Source organism: Phyllobates terribilis, unplaced genomic scaffold (assembly GCF_046119375.1).
Source record: "Phyllobates terribilis strain yellow unplaced genomic scaffold, ASM4611937v1 Scaffold_7__3_contigs__length_470593459, whole genome shotgun sequence".
Classification (NCBI taxonomy): domain Eukaryota; kingdom Metazoa; phylum Chordata; class Amphibia; order Anura; family Dendrobatidae; genus Phyllobates; species Phyllobates terribilis.
In genome coordinates, this window is record NW_027362767.1 from 270,468,143 (window position 1) to 270,485,732 (window position 17,590).

General features: G+C 41.9%; 1 long non-coding RNA gene across 2 annotated transcripts in view; it reads left to right on the plus strand.

Annotated features, from left to right (window-relative positions):
- Window positions 1-6,871: 6,871 nt before the first annotated feature.
- Window positions 6,872-17,590, plus strand: part of LOC141153163 (uncharacterized) — a 154,308-nt gene continuing 143,589 nt past the window's right edge. For both annotated transcript variants that reach the window (XR_012247250.1, XR_012247249.1), the window contains exon 1: window positions 6,872-6,913. This is a non-coding gene — a long non-coding RNA (uncharacterized lncRNA). The remainder of the gene's footprint in view (window positions 6,914-17,590) is intronic.

The window sequence follows — 17,590 nt, forward strand, 5'->3', positions numbered from 1 at the left end:
GGTTTTGGCTTACAAATACTGAGGTAAAATGCTGACCAAATACTGAACGTGTGAACGTGGCTTTATGGAATTCTTGGGTTGTCTGGGCCCTTCAATTAAAACTGAAGAGTTTGGTCCACAAATCAGATCAAAGTAGGATATGACTGTTTTTTTTCTCATGAGGATTATAAAAAAGCAAAAAAAAACAAACAAAACAAAAACACAGACTTGTGAAAATAACAACCGACTATAATCGCACAAAGAAATAGGGCCCAACATGGTTTGCTGTGGTCAACACATCTCAAGTCCTAAATAAATCACATACAAATAAGAAAAAAATAGCAGTAGATACTATCAATTTGTTTCACAGGTAACAAGTAAAGCCTCGCTCAGTGGGTCACATAAGTCACAACATAAGGGCTCACTCCCACTGCCGCATAACATGATGTTTTATCGGACAGCATTCAGCCCAGTTTTATACTATGGGGCAGTGCAGATCTGAGATTATTTTCTCATGCCGATTTGGCATGAGAAAACGATCACAGCATGCTGCAAGTGGCTCTGATATACGGATCATGCACCCATACAAGTCTATGGTGTGTGTGACACATCAGACAGCACTGGGAGGTCATCCGACTGCAGTCCGATAAACGATCACAGAGGCAATGGAGAAGATGGAGAAATTACATTCTCCATCTTCTCCTCACCTGTGATGCGACTCTCATATGAGAGAATTGGATCACCCTAAGGTGACACGGAGAGTTTAAGCTGAGTGTCATTAGCATAATCGGCCCGATTCCCTCGCACAAGAGAATCTACGGTAGTGTGAGCGAACCCTAAGGCTTAGTGCCCACGATGCAGAAATGAAGCAGATATTTTCCTGAGCATTTCTGCATCTCCTTGGCAGAAAAACGCATGCGTTTTTGACGCGTATTTGCATGCGTATTTGCCATGAGTTTTTCCAATGCATTGTATAGGCAAATACGCATGCAGAAACGCACAAGAATTGGTCATGTCCGTATTTTTTCTGCGCAGAAGAAATACGGACCATGTGCACAGAACTTGCAGAATGTCATAGGAAGTCATGGGATAAGGTATGCAATGCGTTTCTGGAGCGTTTACGCGCTGCAAATACTCACCAAAATACGCACCAAAAACGCATCGTGGGCACACAGCCTACGATGCCATATGGATGCCATATTGGTATTTTATGCATGAGAAATTGAGCAACTCAAATATTTATCCATGCTTTTTTATGTATTTTTCTGCAGATCTGTCATACAGGTCTCATAATTGTAGTTTTTTTCTATTACACACTATGACACTTTTTGTGAACATTTAATCTCTGTGTGGAGAATGGAGAGCTGCTCACCTTGCTGCTGTCCTTTATTACCAGGCTCCAGTGCTGCAGTCACAGGACTCGTCAGCTCTTTCATATCCTTTTTCTTCCCTGACTCCACTGATATCTATAATCTATAGATAAAGGAGTTATTAGTAAAGATCAGTGATTTTCAGACCTGGTGCATTGGTTCTCCCATTGCACCCGAACAACTCTAGCAGTGAAAACTAATTTTCACTTAGCTGTTCATGGCTTGCCTAATTTGAAGCCCCTTATCTCATGAGTGACAGCACAAAATGACTGTTCTAATCAAGCACAGCAGATTGTAGGGACTTAGCCCTAATTAAAATTATACCTAGGCTACTTTCCTACGATGATATTTTGATGTCGCGGAATTTCTGCACCTATTATTTAAATCAGGTTGCTTACATTTTTTATTGCAATTAACCTGTGGTTTTTTTGCGTTTTTGACACTGTGCTTTTGGTCTCGTTTGTTTGTCAAGTTTAAAAAAAGCTGCTTTATTTTTGACACTTCCTCGTATTTGGCTTTGACAAAACTTTATTGACATACATGCGTTTTTGGTGCATTTCCACAGCTGAACCGCACTTAAAATGCATGTGCATTCTTTACCTGCAAATATTCCGCATCTAATGTAAGTCTATGGGAAAATTCCTCACAGAAAACTCAGCGTACCCGCAAGAGAAACTGACATGATTTGGAAAACGCACCACAGCTCCGTTTACACTGCGCTAAAAAGAAGTACAGTGGGCAGGAGTTTTCTATAAATCCCATCCACTTTGCTGGAACTGAAAAATGCTGTGCTTTTGATGGCGCAAAAATATGCAGCGTCAAAATCACACCAAAATCTCATTGTGGGAACATAGCCTTAGTGTCAGTTACTGTGCTTGCAAAAAATTATTCTTTATTCAAATGTTAATGAACTCCTTAGCACAACCTAGGCATGTCCATGCAGTTCAGAGCATCTTCCAACCTATCTACTGACTGCTTCACACAAGTTTATTTTACGGTCCATATACAGATCCCAATGCCTGGACTGACTGTGGGTCTCCAGAAGTGAACTTACGACCTCATAGACACATATAAGGCTGTAAGTTTTGGTCAGCAGACCCGCCGCCAGGCTGGGCTCTGCGGTCCGTATACGGACCATGAAATACACTTTTGTGAACCCGGCTCATCTCCACTCTTTTCTTGCTCCTCTAAATCCAGAGATGTCAATCGAAGAAGAGGTGGAGATAATTGGAACCCAACTAAGTGGGAAGGTGCACTGAACTGCACGGACACAACCAAGGCCGCACCGAGCACATTATTAACATATGAATAATGATTTCCTGCAAACAGCAACAGATTTGGACACAAAAGGTACAATTTTTATTAAGGCTAAGTCCCCAACAATGTGCTGTGCTTGGTTGGAATAAATATTTTCTGCTAAAAGACTATCTATAAGGGTACCTTCCTTTGAAGTGTAAATGCACGGGATTTTCTGCCATCTATTCACTTACAGAAAATTTACAGTATTTTTCAGTACCAGCATAATACATGAGACTTCAAGAAATCTCATGCACAAACTAAAAAAAAAATTCCGCAGCTTTATTTGACAAGAATCGTGCATTTGAGATCTGCAGCATGTCAATTTATGTCAGAGCGAATTTCTTCAGCACTTTCGTTACAATGAAATCCACAGAGCTAAATGCCGCTGGGAATATCACTGTGACATCTCCACTGTGGGAGGTCTGCACTAGACACATGGGAACGTAAAAATGGAAACATCACCTATTTTGGTCCAGTTTGTGCCCATTCAATTTGCTATGAGACAAAAGGGAAGACTGACATGGCAAAAACAGATAGACGGACCAGAAATGGATGAAAAACTGTTATTATTTTGTATACTTATAAAAAAATAAAGTTTGTATGAACAATGTATTTACATCAACGAAAACTTGTTTCAACTGTTAATAACATATTGCAGGACAGGTACAAAGATATATACACTGCTCAAAAAATAAAGAGAACACTCAAATAACACATCCTAAATCTGAATGAATGAAATATTCTCATTGAATACTTTGTTCTGTACAAAGTTGAATGTGCTGACAACAAAATCACACAAAAATCATCAATGGAAATCAAATTTATTAACCAATGGAGGCCTGGATTTGGAGTCACCCCCAAAACACTACTGGACACTACGTTGACAGACACAGCAAACCTTCTTGCCACAGCTCACATTGATGTGCCATCCTGGATGAGCTGCACTACCTGAGCAACTTCTGTGGGTTGTAGAGTCCGTCTCATGCTACCACGAGTGTGAAAGCACAACCAACATTCAAAAGTGATCAAAACATGAGCCAGAAAGCATTGGTACTGAGATGTGGTCTGTGGTCCCCACCTGCAGAACCACTCCTTTATTGAGGGTGTCTTGATAATTGCCAATAATTTCCATCTATTGTCTATTCCATTTGCACAACAGCATGTGAAATTGATTGTCAATCAGTGGTGCTTCCTAAGTGGACAGTTTGATTTCACAGAAGTTTGATGGAGTTATATTCTGTTGTTTAAGTGTTCCTTTTATTTTTTGAGCAGTGTATTTTCTAGCAGGACCATGGAAATTCGTAATAAAAGGTGCAGCTTTTGATGGCGTACGTCGTACCATAGTATGAGCAAATGTATAAACACAGTGTGGTGTGTTCACACGCAGCAGAAATCCTCCCTCATACAGTACAGACCAAAAGTTTGGACACACCTTCTCATTTAAAGATTTTTCTGTATTTTCATGACTATGAAAATTGTACATTCACACTGAAGGCATCAAAACTATGAATTAACACATGTGGAATTATATACTTAACAAAAAAGTGTGTAACAACTGAAAATATGTCTTATATTCTAGGTTCTTCAAAGTAGCCACCTTTTGCTTTGATGACTGCTTTGCACACTCTTGGCATTCTCTTCATGAGCTTCAAGAGGTAGTCATCGGAAATGGTCTTCCAACAATCTTGAAGGAGTTCCCAGAGATGCTTAGCACTGGTTGGCCCTTTTGCCTTCACTCTGCGGTCCAGCTCACCCCAAACCATCTCGATTGGGTTCAGGTCTGGTGACTGTGGAGGCCAGGTCATCTGGCGTAGCACCCCATCATTCTCCTTCTTGGTCAAATAGCCCTTACACAGCCTGGAGGTGTGTTTGGGGTCATTGTCCTGTTGAAAAATAAATGATGGTCCAACTAAACGCAAACCGGATGGAATAGCATGCCGCTGCAAGATGCTGTGGTAGCCATGCTGGTTCAGTATGCCTTTAATTTTGAATAAATCCCCAACAGTGTCACAAGCAAAGCCCCCCCACACCATCACACCACCTCCTCCATGCTTCACGGTGGGGACCAGGCATGTAGAGTCCATCCATTCACCTTTTCTGCGTCGCACAAAGACACGGTGGTTGGAACCAAAGATCTCAAATTTGGACTCATCAGGCCAAAGCACAGATGTCCACTGGTCTAATGTCCATTCCTTGTGTTCTTTAGCCCAAACAAGTCTCTTCTGCTTGTTGCCTGTCCTTAGCAGTGGTTTCCTAGCAGCTATTTTACCATGAAGGCCTGCTGCACAAAGTCTCCTCTTAACAGTTGTTGTAGAGATGTGTCTGCTGCTAGAACTCTGTGTGGCATTGACCTGGTCTCTAATCTGAGCTGCTGTTAACCTGCGATTTCTGAGGCTGGTGACTCGGATAAACTTATACTCAGAAGCAGAGGTGACTCTTGGTCTTCCTTTCCTGGGGTGGTCCTCATGTGAGCCAGTTTCTTTGTAGCGCTTGATGGTTTTTGCAACTGCACTTGGGGACACTTTCAAAGTTTGCCCAATTTTTCGCACTGACTGACCTTTATTTCTTAAAGTAATGATGGCCACTCGTTTTTCTTTACTTAGCTGCTTTTTTCTTGCCATAATACAAATTCTAACAGTCTATTCAGTAGGACTATCAGCTGTGTTTCCACCAGACTTCTGCACAACACAACTGATGGTCCCAACCCCATTTATAAGGCAAGAAATCCCACTTATTAAACCTGACAGGGCACACCTGTGAAGTGAAAACCATTTCCGGTGACTACCTCTTGAAGCTCATCAAGAGAATGCCAAGAGTGTGCAAAGCAGTCATCAAAGCAAAAGGTGGCTACTTTGAAGAACCTAGAATATAAGACATATTTTCAGTTGTTTCACACTTTTTTGTTAAGTATATAATTCCACATGTGTTAATTCATAGTTTTGATGCCTTCAGTGTGAATGTACAGTTTTCATAGTCATGAAAATACAGAAAAATCTTTAAATGAGAAGGTGTGTCCAAACTTTTGGTCTGTACTGTATATATGAAGAGGGATGGATGAATCCCGCACACATGAGGCGACATTCACATGACCACATCAGTGGAGTGCAGTCATATTTTCTTCTCACTCCCAGGGGGGTTGTAGTACTATACCGGCTGCAGATACAGCCCCTGTCAGTGTGTGCTGGGAGTTGTAGTACTATACCGGCTGCAGATACAGCCCCTGTCAGTGTGTGCTGGGAGTTGTAGTACTATACCGGCTGCAGATACAGCCCCTGTCAGTGTGTGCTGGGAGTTGTAGTACTATACCGGCTGCAGATACAGCCCCTGTCAGTGTGTGCTGGGAGTTGTAGTACTATACCGGCTGCAGATACAGCCCCTGTCAGTGTGTGCTGGGAGTTGTAGTACTATACCGGCTGCAGATACAGCCCCTGTCAGTGTGTGCTGGGAGTTGTAGTACTATACCGGCTGCAGATACAGCCCCTGTCAGTGTGTGCTGGGAGTTGTAGTACTATACCGGCTGCAGATACAGCCCCTGTCAGTGTGTGCTGGGAGTTGTAGTACTATACCGGCTGCAGATACAGCCCCTGTCAGTGTGTGCTGGGAGTTGTAGTACTATACCGGCTGCAGATACAGCCCCTGTCAGTGTGTGCTGGGAGTTGTAGTACTATACCGGCTGCAGATACAGCCCCTGTCAGTGTGTGCTGGGAGTTGTAGTACTATACCGGCTGCAGATGCAGCCCCTGTCAGTGTGTGCTGGGAGTTGTAGTACTATACTGGCTGCAGATACAGCCCCTGTCAGTGTGTGCTGGGAGTTGTAGTACTATACCGGCTGCAGATACAGCCCCTGTCAGTGTGTGCTGGGAGTTGTAGTACTATACCGGCTGCAGATGCAGCCCCTGTCAGTGTGTGCTGGGAGTTGTAGTACTATACCGGCTGCAGATGCAGCCCCTGTCAGTGTGTGCTGGGAGTTGTAGTACTATACTGGCTGCAGATACAGCCCCTGTCAGTGTGTGCTGGGAGTTGTAGTACTATACCGGCTGCAGATGCAGCCCCTGTCAGTGTGTGCTGGGAGTTGTAGTACTATACTGGCTGCAGATACAGCCCCTGTCAGTGTGTGCTGGGAGTTGTAGTACTATACCGGCTGCAGATAGAAGGGGGGGGGGACATGACAGAAGAAGGAGCCACTCACCCGCCGTCACGTGACGCTTTCCCGCCCTTTTCTCCTCCCAGATCCTGAGCTGTGGAGGAGCCGTGCACACTGGCAGGTAGCTCCGCGGTACATGCTGTGCACCTGACAAAAAGTCCTCCCCCAGGTGCTGTAGGGGTGGCGGTGTGGTCTGTGCAGAGCGGGCGGACGGACATGCTGTGTGTATGGTTGTGTCGCCTCACCACACACCGCTGTCCAGGTGGATGAAGCCGGGTGTACTGTGTGCTGCACGCTGTGCTCCTGCAGTAAGGCATAATGTGGCAGACGTGCTGCGTGTGGATGTACAGCGGGGCCCTCGCTGGCGTGTCCGTGGGCCACACAGCGGCTGAGTACACAATGGCCGCCGCCAGCGCTTTTACCTGCTCATTTGCCAGTTTTACCACCATTAGTTTTTCTTTATGCAAAATCCTCCTTCCAGCGTTTCTGATCCGTGGACTCGCACATCCATGTTTCAGTCCGAGTATGAAAATGAAAAACTTGGTGTGAAACCTTTTTTAGTGGTAAAAAAAAGACTTGATTTTTAAAGGGTTGTCCTCTACTATCCAAAATATGCCAATGTGTTTTTATAATGAAAGGAAGCTTCTTTCTAATTACCTCCTGGTGCAGGTTCTGCCTGTGAGTGGCGCTATCGGTGGCCGCTCACAGGTTGCACGTGATCCCGCACTGATGTCACGACAAGTGAGGCGTGACTCACCGCTGGGGTCCTCGTGGTGGCTGCTGGGTTGTGGCGGGGTTACCCCCTGTGTCACACCCAGCATCCACCATGCGCTTTCCCAATGAATGGGGAGAGGCAGGGCGCAGTGGATGCCGGGTGTGATGCGTGGGGGGTAACCCCACCCACAACCCGGCATCCACCATGGAACGCAGAAGAGGGACCCCTGGCTGCATCCAGAATCATGACCTGACATCAGCGGATGTTAGAGCTGGCTGCAGCCAGGGGTCACGTGATGCCTGTGAGCTGCCAGTGATAGCGCCTCTCACAGGCAGAAACAGCAGAGGGAGGTAATTAGAAAGAAGCTTCTTTTCATCATAAAAACACATTGGGCTATTTTGAATAGTACTGGACAACCCCTTTAAGTGTTTGTGGACATTGGGGTCTCTGCAGATGTGTGACGACGGCCGCAGTCTATTCCGGCCACAATCTTCTCTTCAATATCTTATTTCTGCCTCTGGCCCCGCCATGCACCCAAACAGCAGTTTCCCACCACATATGGGGCATCAGCGCACTTCGCAGAAATGACCTAACAAATCATGAGGTGCACATTCTCCTGCATTGCTTGTAAAATAAAAATGAAAAATTTGGGTCAGCGGCCATAATTCACAGAATTTATTGCTTTTTTTGCAGCGCTATTCAACTCCAGAAGAAATGTCTACTGTCATTTATTACATTTCTGTTGTACTTTACACCATTTACATATGTGTAAAACGGTGGTCCTGATGAATAGGGGCCTATGTGTGTACACACCCTTCAGGCCTCGTGCAGCACGCAGCGTATGGCTTCTATGCGCTTGTCTGATGGGTGCCATATGTACAGTGCTATTTTTACCTTCAAAGGGGGAATGCCCCCTACATCTGGAGTCCGATGCAACACGTAACAATTTTTTTTTTCCCAAATTCATACAGAAACTGTCCAAGAAAGCTCAGTCCACCGTCATGTCAAATTGGAGACATACGGAGATACTTTTATGGCCTTCATACACTGCATTCCTACAAGTCAAAGTGACCATGTCATCACCATTGATTTTTGTGATGGTTGCAAAGTATGGTACCTTTCAACTTTTATTTATCTCAAATAGTTTATTTTGCAATTTTTGGGAGAGAAAGTTTAATGTTGCAGTAAAGTTGTAAGTGGTTATTATGACCTTATGGTTCTGCAGTGGTACCTGCCTCCTAGCTGAGACCACCCTCTCCACACACAAATAATGCATGTAATGATAATTTGTCTGTATTCCATCTGTGTCATCTGAACAACCCTTTTCAGCAACATTGGTTCATATGATATCCGATTTTATGGGCGCAGTCACACGGCCGTATAAATTGGAGCGTGAGCGGACGACAATCCTCGGACTGGCCATGGGTCTCCCGACCTGAGCGTGACAGCTTCATGTATTTCTATACAGCTGTCACGCATGGGTTGGGCGACCCGTCTGCCAATCTGAGCATTGCAGTCCCATCGATCTCGGTACAATTTATACAGCTGTCTGGCTGTGCGCTAACGCGAATATCAAAAAAGACTGACCGTCACTTCCAAAACAGAAAACTGGTGTGTACAGATGCTTACTAAGAGTAGCCATCTCCATACATAAAATTAACAAATAAAGTAGCACTCTGCAACACTAAGTATGCAAATATGAAATTTGAATAGCATTACTGTTCTAGAAAATAGAGATAACTGAGAAATCCTAGTGCATAAATTGGCCAATTCATGTGTACCTGGTAGCCACGGTAAGGCGTTTCTCATTGCCAGGAACCTATCTGTGAATCCTCTCTTAGAGATTAAAGCCTGCATGTGTATGGGAAGTAACCAACACTAGCCACACAAATTAGAATGTCACTCTAGAGACAATACATAAATCACACGTCACCCGCTACAGGCAATAGTAGAGGGCATGAATAGAGTATGGACACCATCAAACTATTCTAAATAATTTTTATTAATTCATTACAAAAAATTTTTTTTCATGTAACAATGATTAAAAGTTAAGCAGGAGAATTGTTAGCAATCCAGGATTATAAATATGGGGCTTAATCCAATATAGGATAGGACAAGAAATTTTATACACTTTAAAGAATATATAGCTGTGAAAATTCAATTATAAAAAATTCTTTAAAGGTTTCCAATCCAAGATTATAAAGTGCAACTGCCCATAAGGTGTCGAAATGCAAACAGCCTGGGTATATTTACCTTAATAGTTATGCAGCTAATAAAAGTGTATATAAAATGCCAATGGAATATCACATGCTAGCCTAAGCAATTGTCCTGATGGTTGAATAGATGTCAGGGGTATATAAATTGGCAATATAACTATAAAGTGTCACATGCTAATAACCAAAGTTTTATGCCCCTAATGGAAATATACCTAAAAGCATTCAATATTGCTAGGACTCAAGCACTATCATATCATCTTATCATATTATATAAGTATCAAGAATACATCCAAAATGCCAATGGAATATTAGAGGCTAACCTGTACAATTAAACAGATACCAGGAGTATATATAAAGTGCCAATCTAAAGTGTCATGTGCTAGCAGCCAATGATTATGGCCCTATAGGAATATCTACAGGGCATTCAGTAATGCTAGGACTCAGATACTATCAACCCCATTGATCCTAATCTCAAGCCAAATACTTACAAGGAAAGAGAAGTGACCCCAGCGATCCTGGTGCTGCAGCCCGACGACGCTGTTTCGCCACGCTTCTTCCAGTGGGCGGTGACTACCGTGCCTTAACCAGCTCCTTAAATAGTGCCCATAACCCATCGAATCGCACTAATCCATTCATGTGATGCTCGACGTAGTGGGCGCATGCGCATGGATTGCTAACAATTCTCCTGCTTAACTTTTAATCATTGTTACATGAAAAAAAAATTTTTGTAATTAATTAATAAAAATTATTTAGAATAGTTTGATGGTGTCCATACTCTATTCATGCCCTCTACTATTGCCTGTAGCGGGTGACGTGTGATTTATGTGTATGGGAAGGTAAGATCCTGCTGTGGCTGCCAGATACACATCAATTGGCCAATTTATGTGCTAAGATTTCTCAGTTATTTTGATTTTCTAGAGCAGTAATGCTATTGGTATTTCATATATTTCATATTTGCATACTTAGCGTTGCAGTATGCCCTAACACAGACAGTACATGTACATTTAATGCGCTCGTCTGAATGAGCCTTTACACAGAAATTTCTATAGTTTTCATTAATTTTATACATTCTGACTTAGAAACATACTTCATGATCTACAAGATGTTCTCCTGAGAACATTTTTCGCTTGCAGTCTTGAGTTTTTCACTGGAGTGATCTGATCTTTTTTTTCGTGTTGGAATGCATCCAGATGAGAACTGGAGAGGAGGGAGTTTGGTCAGCTGTAATCCAGATGGGAAGCCCAAAACTAGCAGGAAGGATTAGCCAAGTCAGATATTTTGGTTCCACTGGGGTTAAAAACTAGGTCATTTGTTGCTCTGCCTTCTATTTTACTGCATTGTTGAAGGTTTTTTGCAGTAAAGAACACCACTCATTCACCTCCCTCCGACTGGACCATGTTCTATCATCTAAATATTGCCTCAGTTAAGCATATGTTTCTTGTAATGTGTGTTAGGCCCACAGCCCTGTGCACAGAACTTAAATGTTCCAGCCCCCTTTAGCTCTTTTCCAACAGTGTTTAGTTGCTTTGGGGAGAGCTGTTGGACTGGGTTGTATTGCGATTAAAACCCAAGCCAGCTGTACTGAAGGAGAGAAGGAATTCTGTACGTTTAAGACACGATGGAGCAACTTGGAACCCCCCCTCTCCTCCCAAATTCATCTTCACGAAGTCCTTCACTGAACTTTAGACACAAATGTATCATCCAGTTGAAGTAATTCTTTAAAACAACAGTAACAGCATTGTAGCATATTAAGATAGTGCCACCTAGATTATAATGGAGATTGCCTTTGAGAGCACCATTGACGTCTGTACTGACAAAATAACAAGGCTACATTCAAGTTTCTTAACTTTCGTTGGGCAATACAAGGAGGTGTGTAGCATGTCTTTAGAGGGGTTGTCCCCTACTTTTATCCACTATTATTGAGCCCGGGTGGTTGCAAATGTAAAGAAAAAAGAATCATCTACCGGACTGGGACTTCTGTTAACACCCATCTTCCCAGACGTTGATCAACTGCTGTCTTGTCATTTTGTGAGAACAGAAGAAACATTTTAGTAAAAATAGTGGACAACCCTTTAAGATGCAGTTAAAATCACATGCATTCTTACCATGGTTTGCTGCAATTCTGCTATAAATTAATTAGATGAGCTCTATTTAGAAGTGAAATGCATTTAATTTTACATTTTCACAAATTGTCATGTGGATTTACGCTTAATTTGTATTTAATGATCACCTTCGCTTTTAGTTGTAAATTCATGTATAAGGTATCATAGAATCATAGAATGGTAGAGTTGGAAGGGACCTCCTGGGTCATCTGGTCCAACCCCCTGCTCAAAGCAGGATTCACTAGATCATCTCAGACAGATGTCTGTCCAGCCTCTGTTTGAAGACGTCCATTGAAGGGGAACTCACCACCTCTCGTGGCAGCCTGTTCCACTCATTAATCACCCTAACTGTCAAAAAGTTTTTTCTAATATCTAATCTGTGTCTCCTCCCATTTAGTTTCATCCCATTGCTTCTAGTCTTTCCTTGTGCAAATGAGAATAAAGATGATCCTTCTACAATGTGACAGCCCTTGACATATTTGTAGACAGCTATTAAGTCTCCTCTCAGTCTTCTTTTTTGCAAGCTAAACATTCCCAAATCCTGCAACCGTTCCTCATAGGACATGGTTTGCAGACCAGTCACCATTCTGGTCGCTCTTCTCTGAACTTGCTCCAGTTTGTCTATGTCTTTTTTAAAATGTGGTGCCCAAAACTGTACACAGTATTCCAGATGAGGTCTGACCACAGAGGAGTAAAGACCGATAATGACTTCACGTGATCTAGACTGTATGCTTCTGTTAATACATCCCAGAATTGTATTTGCCTTTTTTGCTGCTGCATCACACTGTTGACTCATGTTCAGTCTATGATCTATTAGTATACCTAAGTCTTTTTCACATGTACTGTTGCTTAGCTCTATTCCTCCCATTCTGTATATGCTTTTTTCATTTTTATTGCCCAGATGTAGTACTTTGCATTTTTCCCTGTTAAAAACCATTCTGTTGGTTGCTGCCCACTGCTCCAGTTTATTTAGGTCTTTTTGAATCCTCTCTCTCTCTTCTCTAGTATTAGCTATCCCTCCTAGCTTTGTGTCATCAGCAAATTTAATCAGTTTACCCTCAATTCCTTCATCTAAATCATTGATAAAGATGTTGAACAATACAGGTCCCAGGACGGAGCCCTGTGGTACCCCACTTGAGACATTCATCCAGCTGGATGTGAAGCCATTTACAACCACCCTTTGAGTCCGATCACTAAGCCAGTTATGAATCCACCTAACAGTTGCCTGGTCCATTGCATACTTGGTCATTTTTTCAATAAGGATGATGTGAGATACTTTGTCAAATGCTTTGCTGAAGTCAAGATATACTATATCTACAGCATTTCCCTGATCCACCCAGTCAGTGATTCTGTCATAGAAGGAAATTAAGTTAGTCTGACATGACTTGTTAGTTACAAACCCATGCTGACTCTGGTTAATCACTTCATTCTTATCCATGTACTTACATACATGTTGTTTAATAATTTGTTCAAAGATCTTTCCTGGTATAGAAGTCAGACTCACCGGCCTATAGTTCCCTGGGTCCACCTTCTTCCCCTTTTTGAAGATAGGAACAACATTTGCTCTTCTCCAGTCTTCTGGGACTTCTCCTGTTCTCCAAGAATTTTCAAAGATTATGGAGAGTGGTTCTAAAATTTCTTCTACAATCTCCTTCAGTACTCTGGGGTGTAATTCATCTGGACCTGGAGACTTGAACTCATTTATGTTAGCTAAATATTCCCTCACAATCTTTCTGTTTACTGATAACTTGGATTCCTCTATTCCTTTAAAAGGACAGTGAACATCAGTTGATGTTACATTTTCTTTCTGAGAGAAAACAGATGCAAAATAGGAATTAAAAAGTTCGGCCTTCTCAACATCCTCTCTTACCATTTCTCCATTTTCATCCTGTAAAAATCCTATAGCATCTTTGACTTTTCTTTTACTTTTGACATACCCCCAAAATCCTTTTTTATTGCTTTTGACATCTCTTGTAAGCCTTAATTCATTGTCAGCTTTAGCTAACCTGATACGTGCCCTGCAGGATCTGCAGACTGCATTATAATCTTCTTTAGATATGCCTCCCTCTTTCCATTTAATAAACATTTCTTTCTTTCTTTTTTAGCATGTGTTTAAGTTCTGTGTTCATCCATCCTGGTTTCCTTAAATGCTTCCCATTCTTCCTACTTTTCAGGATTGTTAACGATTGTGCTTTGAGAATCTCATTTTTAAAAATTTCCCATCCTTCCTGGACATTTTTGTCCTTAAGGACATCCAGCCATTGGATCCCTCCTATTCTCTTTCTGAGTCTCTTAAAATCTGCCTTTCTAAAATCTAACCTTGAAGTTTGAGTCTTCACATGTCTTCCTCCTCTAGTTATCCAAAATTCTATAATAGCATGATCGCTGCCTCCTAGGGTCCCAGCCACCTTTACCTCCTCAACCATTTCCTCCCTGTTTATAAGAATTAGATCCAAAGTAGCAGATCCCCTTGTTTTCTCCCCTACCTTTTGGAAGATAAAGTTGTCAGCAAGAGAGGATAAGAATTTGCTTGACCTGTTAGTTTTACTTGAGAGAGATTCCCAACCAATGTCTGGATAGTTGAAATCTCCCATGACCACTACGTCATATTTTTTGGAGAACTTGGTCATTTGATACATAAAGAGTTCATCCATATATTCAGCTTGCCCAGGTGGCCTGTAGTAAATGCCTACAATGGTGTCCTTTCCGTTGTTCTCTCCTTGTATTCTTACCCAAACAGTTTCCACAGAACTCCCAGTCTCTGAAGCTTCAATCTCTGTGCAGATATACGCTTTTCTAACATACAATGCAACACCTCCTCCTCGTTTATCAAGTCTGTTTCTTGAAAATAAGTTGTATCCTTTTAGCCTTTTATTCCAATCATGTGTATCGTCCCACCAAGTTTCAGTGATTCCAATGACATCATATTCCTTTTCCTGCATTAGTAGTTCCAATTCTCCTTGTTTGTTGCCCATGCTTTGTGCATTTGTATAAAAACATTTTAGTTTGTGATTGGTTTCTCTTCCTCCCATATTTTTATTATTTAGATTTTTTTGTCTTTGTTCTTCCTTTCCACTTCCAGTAGCAGAGATCTCAATAGTATTTGTCAGCTGTATGGCTTTTTGTGGCCTTTTGCTTCCCTTCCCACATTGTTCTAGTTTAAAGCTCTTCTGATGAGTGTAGCAAGGCGACTTCCAAATACATGTTTTCCAGTCTTCGTAAGGTGCACCCCATCTCTAGCAAGTAGTCCATCGTATAGGTAATTCATTCCGTGATCCAGAAATCCAAATCCTTGTTGACGGCACCATCGACGTAGCCAGTTGTTCACCTGTAGAATCTTATTCCACCTCATTGTTCCATGGCCATCCACTGGGAGGATGGATGAGAAGACCACCTGCGCTCCCAATTCTTTCACTTTCTTGCCTAAGTCTTCAAAGTCACTGCAGATGGTTTCTATACTAGGTTAGAGATGAGCCAGTACATTTGCAGGGCCTTGGTCCAGCGTTCAGGTCAGTATTCCATGACCACTGGATGGGAGCTCTTCAAACAGCTTTCTACCTGCTGACTCCCCTGCTCCCCTTTTGATTAGCCTGCTTGGCGCGACGTCGTGTGTGCGTTGCGCCATAATGATGACACTGTGCCAGGCCAACTAATCAAAACAGGAGCTAGGGGTGCGATTTTCAGGTCTCTAGTCCAGTGGCCATGGAATACTGACGTAGCCACTGGACCAGAGTTGATCGATTTGATAATTAATGTGTACTAAGTATTATGTGTAAAGGCATACTAGAGGCACTTATCTGCCACCTTTTGGCTGAAGTACTGCATATGCACTCCAGTATTTTGTGTCAGAAAATGGAACAAGTCTTTAATAGATTTGACATAATCATTGTGACTTGTTTAGCTGTGCCCCTTTGGTGAAGATATATTTTTCAGGCTCACTTTGTTTAGTTTTAACGTCAATTTAATATTTCTGCATCAGTTTTAGTGCAATGATGAGGCGGTGTTGCTACAGTCATAGTCACACAAGGATGAGGTGTGTGGTTGGGAAATTGTGCACTTGGAGTATATTGTCTTATTAGCACAATACTAGTACCTTTGTGGTGTGTTAAAAGATAACATAGGATAACCACACATTTACCCTGACCTAAGAACACCATGGCTTGTATATCGGTGGCCCATTGCTTCCTCCAGTGGTCAAGTCTAAACTGTTCCTGTAGATCTGGTTCCTATAAATGTGCACTTTCTTGATTGTCCAGATACAGTAGTTCGGGACACCTGACAACACATGTAAACTAAGGGACTGAATTGCAGCCTGTGGACATAACAAGTTCTGTTTTTGACACATTTATCGAACACACTGTATAATTGGTACAAATGTGCTGCAAATTAGCAATATTTTATAAGAGTTGCACAATTTTTATTTATGAAAGACTTGCATCATTTTTAACCTGTTTTTTTGATGCACATAGATATATACAGTATAGACCAAAAGTTTGGACACACCTTCTCATTTAAAGATTTTTCATGACTATGAAAATTGTACATTCACACTGAAGGCATCAAAACTATGAATTAACACATGTGGAATTATATACTTAACAAAAAAGTGTGAAACAACTGAAAATATGTCTTATATTCTAGGTTCTTCAAAGTAGCCACCTTTTGCTTTGATGACTGCTTTGCACACGCTTGGCATTCTCATGATGAGCTTCAAGAGGTAGTCACCGGAAATGGTTTTCACTTCACAGGTGTGCCCTGTCAGGTTTAATAAGTGGGATTTTTTCCTTATAAATGGGGTTGGGACCATCAGTTGTGTTGTGCAGAAGTCAGGTGGGTACACAGGTATGACCTCTATTCATGAAAACCATGGAGAGAACTTGCATGAGGAAAACTGAAGTCTGAATAGAGCCCTAAGACATCTGTAAAAGTGCTGAGAGCTTTCCAGCATGGTACAGGTTTATTGATATGGCTTGTTTATAGAATTGACCATTAAATATGATATGTACGTACTACAAAAAAGCCTCCATAATGCCTAATGCTGGCTGCACAGAAAATTCTGCAAGGTTCAATATGCATCATATAGGAAATAAGATGTATAATAAAATACAAAAGCAACCGAAATGTTCTTTCCAGTCTCATCACATGTCTGTTCCAAACATTTGCTTTTTCTCTATGCTGACATCTGCTTCTCGTTTTCTTTTTCCTCCCTCTTTCTCTAAGTGTTTGCAAAAATAAAACTGCAGATGTAGTGATGTTGTAGTGAGTGGGGCTCCCAACATAATCGAAGAAGAGGAACAAATTCTGGAATGGAAATTATTCCTGATGGGATGGATAATGAGGATCTCCCAACAGCCTAACTGAAATATCTGACCTGTTACTTAAAATGAGAAAAAAAAGTTGCTTAAAATTTCCAGCTGCCATTGTGACAGCCTAAAAGGGGTTGTCCATTAAAAAAAATTTGAATGCCACAGTGCTCACATGTCCAACTTGTTTGTCTTGAAACCGATGGGAGGGAAACAGGGCTGAGAGTGGGGCAACAGCCGGTCTGGGAGGTAAGTATCCATTTTTTTTCTTTATCCAGCACCTTTTGCCTGTTGATTGGTTATCCAGTAGTGAACAACCTCTTTGATGCACGATCCTTCAACAAAGCACAGGCTGCTGTGAATGGCATCTGTACGTTACTACTAATAAAAGCAGCCTCTCCAGTTCATCTGTGCTGGTTTTCATCCATGATTTACATGGCACAAGAAACAATCTCTCTTTCG